Source organism: Stenella coeruleoalba, assembly GCF_951394435.1.
Source record: "Stenella coeruleoalba genome assembly, chromosome: 19".
In the NCBI taxonomy this organism is placed as follows: domain Eukaryota; kingdom Metazoa; phylum Chordata; class Mammalia; order Artiodactyla; family Delphinidae; genus Stenella; species Stenella coeruleoalba.
The window spans coordinates 41,175,010-41,182,718 of record NC_137165.1 but is presented as its reverse complement, the minus strand read 5'-3'; the positions used below and the strand labels follow the sequence as shown (position 1 = coordinate 41,182,718).

Here is a 7,709-nt window from a genome sequence, read left to right as displayed (position 1 = left end):
CACAGCATGGAAGAGGAGTTCTGACTTAGCAAGAAGCCCAACTAAAGTCTTTTATGAGATGAGGGACTCTTCTGAGGAAACATAACACGCCAAGGGGAAAGGTTTTTGACAACCCAATGAGTAAGAAAAAAGGGCTGTCTTCCACATCCACACCCTCTGCAGAGGGGCTATAAATGCTCCCAAGAGGAAGGAGACCCACAGCTCTGTGGCTTGGACAACTTGGACTCTGTCTTCCGCCGGTCACCTCACTCCCTCCATCACCATGCCTTACAGCTGCTCCCTGCCCAGCCTGAGCTGCAGCTCCAGTTGCTTCTCCCGGCCCTGCGTGCCCCGCAGCTGCCACGGCTCCACCCTGCCCGGGTCCTGCAACATCCCTGCCAACGTGGGCAACAGCGGCTGCTTCTGTGAGGGCTCCTTCAACGGCAACGAGAAGGAGACCATGCAGTTCCTGAACAGCCGGCTGGCCAGCTACCAGGAGAAGGTGCGCCAGCTGGAGCGGGACAACGCAGAGCTGGAGAGCCGCATCTGGGAGCAGAGCCAGCAACAAGATCCCCTTGTGTGCCCCGACTACCAGTCCCGCTTCCGGACCATCAAGGATCTCCAGCAGAAGGTGAGGGGGTGGGCACCCCACTACCTCCAGCAGGAAGTTGTAGGGAGGGAATTCGAGATATGATTAAGAAACAATATAAGCTCTCGGTGTGATTGAAACACATGGGTTAAAGTCTTGCTTTTCCATTCTGTTTTCTTGAGGGCTGGTCTTATTCTGGTTCCAGGACTGTTAGATCTGAGTATTTGCATAGTGTTAGTCTGTGTGGGGGTAGCAGCACTTTGCATAAATAAACTGTAATTAAAAGCCGCCTCCGGGGCTTCCCTGGTAGAACACATCTTCTATAATACACATCTTCTATAATACACAATTAAGATCTCATGGGACTCTAGTGTTCAACAGAATATAGTTTGGGGAATTACGTGAAATCATTTCCTCTTACTTTTCTAGGGGTTTGGTCAACAGATCTCATAACTTGATAGAGATATAATAATATTAATGATCATTTTTATCTACTTTACTGCTTGCAAAGAGCTTTTATATATATCCTTTAGGACAATGTTGAGAGCTCACTTTGTTCTGTCTTATGTAATTTGTTAATTCAATATTCCTGGCAATTTGGGAAGAAAATGAAAATTGAACACAGAACATTCAGGAGTACACGAGGGGTTATGAGTACTGCAGAATGGATAAATGTGCTGATTTCTTTTTAAAAAAGTAGATTCAAACAATGCAAGAATTTTTTTTACCTTTCACACTCGACTTAGATTCTTCCATTGTCCTATAAAGGTGATAAAGGCTTGTTTTAGTATTAGCAACAATCATAAAAACTTCTCAGGCTTCCCTGGTGGCGCAGTGGTTGAGAGTCCACCTGCCGATGCAGGGGATGCGGGTTCGTGCCCCGGTCCGGGAGGATCCCACATGCCACGGAGAGGCTGGGCCCGTGAGCCATGGACCCTAAGCCTGCGCGTCCGGAGCCTGTGCTCCGCAATGGGAGAGGCCACAACAGTGAGAGGCCTGCGTACTGAAAAAAAAAAAAAAAAATACAATCAGATGCTCCCCAGAGCAGGGAGACCACTGCCAGCCCCGGGTCCTATGGCTCCTCCCTGGCTTGTCACTCCATCACTGGCCTTCCTTCCTCCTTCAAAGACACCAAGCTCGTTCCCTCCCTTGATGCGCTGTTCCCTCTGTCTGGAATGCTCCTTCCCTCTGGTCTGTTTCTTCTCATTTTCCAGTCTCAGATCAAATGCCACCTCCTGGAAAGACCAGACCTGACCATGGTAAAGACTATTGCCCAGACCCCTATCAACCACCATACTTTCCTTTCTTCTCAGTGCTTACCACTGTTTAAAATCCTCTTCCTGCTGTATTGGTTTACTCAATCCCTCCTATTTACTGCCTGTCTCTTCCACTGCTCTGTGAACTCTGGGTGAGCCCGATCTTGCCTGTCTTCTCCACTGAGGCACCCCTGGTGCTGAGAACAAGAACAGGCCCAGAGTAAGTGCTTAATAAAGATTCATTGAGCAAACAAATGAATCCAAACGATCTTATTGCTCTCATTGGTTGAATTTCTAAGTAATGTAAATATGTCTTAAAATTAAAGATACACTAGTAAACCATTGCCCTTTTATATACTCTGTTCCGTTTACGTTTTTATTTGGAAAAGGAATCCTGTTGCTCTTTTAAAAGTTGCCTGTCCCATAGCATCCCCTTTGGTGTGTTTTAAGATAAAGGGAATAGAAGGCAGGACAGGGAGAAGAAGCGACCCTGCTGCCTCTCCTCCAGCTACACCAAGGATTCTAGAGGAAAAAGACCTTCTGGGCTGACCACAGGCACATACCTGGCCTGGAAGAAGCTTCTTCCCCACTTTATCCATCTCCAAACTCCAGAATCTCTCCACCATCTCCAAGGTGTTAGCTGGCATTCTGTTGCAAGGAAAGGAAGACTCAGGTTCCAGGGGGACTTTAAATGCACATACCTGGGAGGCCTGGTACAGTGGAACAGGTGAGTGTCCGTCTAGGAAAAGCCATGGTATCAGCTCCCGCATGAATGGAGAGAGAATGTCAAAGCGCCGTTGGATGGATGGAGGTGAAGCCATCCACACCGAATCCAAGCTGGGACAGGGGAGAAGAGCTAGATTTGGGGGTGGGGGGTAGGGACGGGGAGAACCTGCTTCCACCACTGACCTGCAGGTTTTGACCAAGTTTCCTTAAAGCATCTACTCTCGGGTCCCCATCTACGGAATGGCCATAATTTAAACTGCCCTCCTTGGTTTAAAGAACACAGTAAGTAGTTGCCACGGACCAGCTGGAGAAAGAGGATCTCACCGCCCAGGGTCAGAAGTAGCACCGACGAATGGAGTCAGAAGGACCAAGACAGCTGATGGTTGGCAGGGCAAATTTTATTGTGCTACAGTTGCAGATTATATAGACTAGAAAAGGGAAGGTTGCCAGATGGTGGTTTACATCATCTAGAGACTGTCTCGGCTCAAGGTTAACTTCCCTGGGAGGAAACCCATAAGCCCAGAATCACGCAGAATAACCTGCGTGTGCAGGGGGGAGACAGCTTCTCGTCTCAGTTTCCATTCTTTCTGATCCCTGGGCCCTGGTGGTTTATCTCCCATGGAACGGAACAAGGAGGGGAACAAGTAGGGACGGTCCCTTCGAGCAGCGGTGGCGGCATGCCTGGCATGTCCACAGCCTGCTCCCAAGGCTGACTGCCTCCCACAAGTAGTAACTAGATGTCGGCTCCTCTCTTATCAAGCATTGGAAGCCCCACACTACTGCCATTGGCCACCTCGCTGGCCTTATGCGCCACAATGTGTAGGAAAAAGGCAAGAGCCAGGCGGTGTGTATTCTTGCTCCAGACGCCCAGAAAACTCAGTTTGCCCTTCTGTAAACTGGAGAAGGGGCCAGTGTGGCAGGGGGAGGATTATAAAGCAGCACGAGGAAATCTGGGGGGCTGGTGGATATGTGTGGTGATAATTCTGCAGGGTACACATTAGTCAACACTTACCAAACTGCGTGCTTTAAATATGTGCAGGTTATTGTATGTCGATTATCCGTCAATGAAGCTTTATTTTCATGGAAATAGTGATGCTTATGTATCCCTGTCTGGCACATTGAACAAGCCCAGATGTGGTCACGGATGAGGACATCTGAGAAGGAAGTACAAATACCCACATCAGCAGCTGGGCCCTCAGAGACATGAGACCCATGGGCTGGAGGTGCAGCTGGCAATGGGCGCTCTGGAGCCAGACCACCCGGTCTGTGGGCAGTCTCCTCTTCCATGAGTTGGGTAATCAAGGCCCTCTCGCCCACCAGGCATGGCCATGGGGTCAGCCCTCGAAACGGACAGACGAGGAATGAATGGTGGCCTGAGGAAGAGGTCGGGGTTGAGTCTCTTTCAACATCAAGAGTGTTTTGCATTCAAGGACCTCAGAGTGGATCCCACCTTGATACACAAAACCACACAATATGGGCTTCTAGAAATAGTGAAGGACCTGGATGAAAAAAGAAGTCTCCTGAGAGGAATTCTGGTAACACCCCCTCCAGGACAAGGGAGCCAGACTTCTGGGTTTTAGCAGCTATAGGACTTCCCAGAGTGAACAGCACTTCCCACAGGGCGGATGTCCTGCATCTTCTTACCCGAGCGTAGGTCCTGGGTGTTTCCAACTTGCTTCTGCTCAAGGCCCTCCCTTGAGCCTCTTGATAATCCATCCTGTGAGTGACTCCTTCTCAGAGCCACCCACATAAAACTAACCTCAAGAGGGAGCTCATGCAGGTGCCTATAAGAGACAAGAGGTTAAAACGTGCATCCAGGAGGAGAAAGGGGGCAGACCACCTAGGTGGGCCCACATCCCTTCCCCTCATGTCTCCCCACATTTCCCCATAGACAATAATCCTTTCATCGCTCACCCCAAGACTCTCCATCACATTCCAGTCCCTATGGTTCCTCCTCTCATGTCAGCCCTCCTCGTTGAGGCGGTCTCCAAGCTGTCTCCGCAGGGAGTTGGCTCCCTGATGGAGGAAGGGGACAATTCAAAGTATCACAAAGGATCCTAATGCTCTCCTCTGAGAGAGTGCAATTCAACTTGTGCTTATTCTTAAGCTTTCGAAAGTTCGATTCTCTCTGATCCTCTCATTAACTGGCTTCTGTATGCAATGACTAACCTGAACATTCCACTTTACAGAGTGCTTTCAAGTCCATGACCTCCTTCCGCCTTTGTACTCAGTATACCTCTCCTCACTTAAAGAGGTGCAGGGATTTGGACTCAGAGCCGAGATGCAATAGACCTTGATTTAAACTCTGGAGCCCAAACACCCAATCCAGTGTTCTTGTTAGTATACCATATAGACTATGGTTTGATTCTTAGCCATGCGTAATAAGAAGGATAGAGCGCAGCTAGAGAGGAAACAAAGAATGTTTACTTCAAAATCTGCCATCCTGGGATAGAATAGAGTTAACTGGTGATTTGTTGATTTCACTAGTTTAGCTATTGATAAAGGAGGTAACTATCAGCTAATCTCGTCACACACCCAACATAGCTTAGGTGCTTGGGCTTAGGTGGATGTCAGACAGATCTGAATTGGGTCTCTTGTCTACCACTTACTAGAAAGCTTCTAGAAGCTTCTAGAAGCCTCAAGTGCTTCATCTGTAAGATGAAGTTCTAAAGCACTTAGCACAGCATTTGGCACACAGTAAGCACTCAATTAATATTAACTATCACCATTTACATTGTTCTGGCATTAAGGTTTGCACAAAATATCTGTCTTCTTTATTGTGCAACTAATCTAGCAATGATGTGAGCACTTTACAGTGTTTCCTCCAGGCAACACTGAACAGCAGAAAGAGCTCCAGACCAGAAAAGGGAGAGTTGGGTTGTGTTTCCAGCTCAGCCCTCTCTGCAGGGTGGTCCTGCTGGCTTCTCCTGTTACTAAACGGAGAATTGGAATAAAAGATCTGTGCAGGCCCGTGTGCTCCAGCCTGGGAGAGGAAGCGGCTGTGGGCACCGCCTGGCTGTTGACCTTTCCTCATTACTGGGCTTGCCAACCTCCTTCACCCTCATTCCTGCCACTGGCAGAAAAATCCTCGTCTCCTATCACAGATTACTCATTCTCTACAAATCCCTTTTTGTTTGGAGAACAGATTCCTCAGCTGGTTGAGCCTCTCCCACACCCCTTGGCACCTGGAAACAGGCTTTGGCGAGTTCGATCCTGTTGGAGAACTTCACCTGCTCATGGTTCTACTTGAGGCAGATCAGCTCCTCCTTCAGGGACTCCACCTGGGCCTCCAGGTCAGACTTGCACAGGGTCGGCTCATCCAGGATCCTGCTCAGACTCTTCAGATCTGCCTCCACCAGCTGCCTCAAGGACACCTCTGTCTCATACCTGTGATACAGGAGCATCAGAGGCAGGCCTGGTTTAGTTTGTCAGACAACTGGGAGTTGGGGCTTGTGGTTTTTACAGCCATCTCGTTCATATAGGTTTTCAACGTGCTACCGAAGCTCCTGGAGGAAAAGGCACTGGTAATTATTTTTTAATAAATGAAGAGCCAGTGGATTTAATGGGATAAAAGCACATAAACCGTGAGATTTCCAAAATTAAAACACTTCCTCCATTCTCCTGATTGGACTCTGTGCCTAGCGGAGCATCAGGGGAACATGACTTCTACACTGGATGGGATTCGGAGATGTCCTCTGGAAAGGAAAAGCAGGCAGAGTCTGACTCTGGAGAAGGGTTCTCTGAGCTCTGGTTAGCAATGGCTCTGTCGATCTTAGGGAAACCGTCTAGGGAAAACTTTGTCAATGTTTGTTGGTACAGAGGACAGGCTAAGGGGAAGGAGAGGAAAGAGAGAAGACAACAGCCCCCTTACCCATTCACTTGGTCCTAAAGTCATCTGAGGCCAGCTTGGCGTTGTCAGTCTGCACCACCAGCCTGGCGTTGTCAGACCGCTGCACAGGATCTAGAAGACCCAAAACATTCTAGAATAAGCTTGGTTATTTTTAGCCAATCCCTACTAATTCACTTACTTGGAGGGAACAGAATGAGAAATCACAGTGGATCTTATATAAGATTATTAAATGCTGTCCATGTGCAATAGTTGCTCAATAAATATTTAAGAAATCAAACTTGGGGGAAAAAAAGAACACTGACATATGCAAGAAAAGTGTCAATAGATACACAATTTTTCCTTTTCTTTCCTAGTAAGCAATACTGAGAAGCTGATAATAATAATAACTAACATTTCTCTTTAAAAACCTACTGTATGTCTGGCATGGTAGCAGGAGCGAAAGATACAAAAATGAGTAAGCACTAGATCCTGCCCACAAAAAACTTCCAATTCAGTGGAGAAGATAAATATGTCAGCTAGCAATTGGAGGGGGCAGAGTCATGGATGGAGCCACGCCCTCCCATCCATCCTGGATGGGTTGGTCCTATGTTCTTCTAGGTAGCTTCCACTCCTTCTGATTTCAGCCAACTCTTCTATGCCCTCACTGGACACTGTGCACCATGAGAAGCCCAGAAGCCTCTAGGTCAAGACGATGAAGTTAAGATAATTAGGTACCCAGAAGAGGACAGCAACAAGAGGTCAGAGCAGTCAAAAGCCCAGGTAAGAGAGAGAGAAATTGGTCCAATTCTTACAAAAATTTCACTTTCTCATCTTCCTTCTTGGGCTCAGTCTCTTCTCTCACCTCAGGATAATAGTTCCAGAGTCTTGGCAAATGCACGGAAGCATTCGGAGGCAGTTTTTTTTTTTTTTTTTTTTTTTTGCGGTACGCGGGCCTCTCACTGTTGTGTCCTCTCCCGTTGCGGAGCACAGGCTCCGGACGCGCAGACTCGGCAGCCATGGCTCACGGGCCCAGCCGCTCCGCGGCATGTGGGATCTTCCCGGACCGGGGCACGAACCCGTGTCCCCTGCATCGGCAGGCGGACTCTCAACCACTGCACCACCAGGTGGACTCTCAACCACTGCGCCACTGTTCTACGGCCCGATACGGCTGGGAATACTGTGTACTATTATCCTCTTTGTGAAAAATCAGGCTGTATTTCAGTATTAAAGATGGAACAAATACTGCTGCAGGGAAGAAAAGGAAAAAGAAAAAGAAAGAAACCACAGCAAAAATTTTACTTTGTTTAACCCAGTGTTCCCAAATACCTTT

The 7,709-nt window shown here is 48.1% G+C and overlaps 1 long non-coding RNA gene across 1 annotated transcript; it reads right to left on the bottom strand.

The window, feature by feature from the left end:
* Positions 1-3,568: 3,568 nt before the first annotated feature.
* Positions 3,569-6,513, bottom strand: LOC307177609. Its single transcript, XR_013825069.1, has 5 exons — positions 6,422-6,513; positions 5,781-5,937; positions 4,465-4,566; positions 4,195-4,334; positions 3,569-3,704 (listed from the first exon to the last, which is right to left on the bottom strand). It is a non-coding gene; the product is annotated as an uncharacterized lncRNA (long non-coding RNA).
* Positions 6,514-7,709: the final 1,196 nt, after the last annotated feature.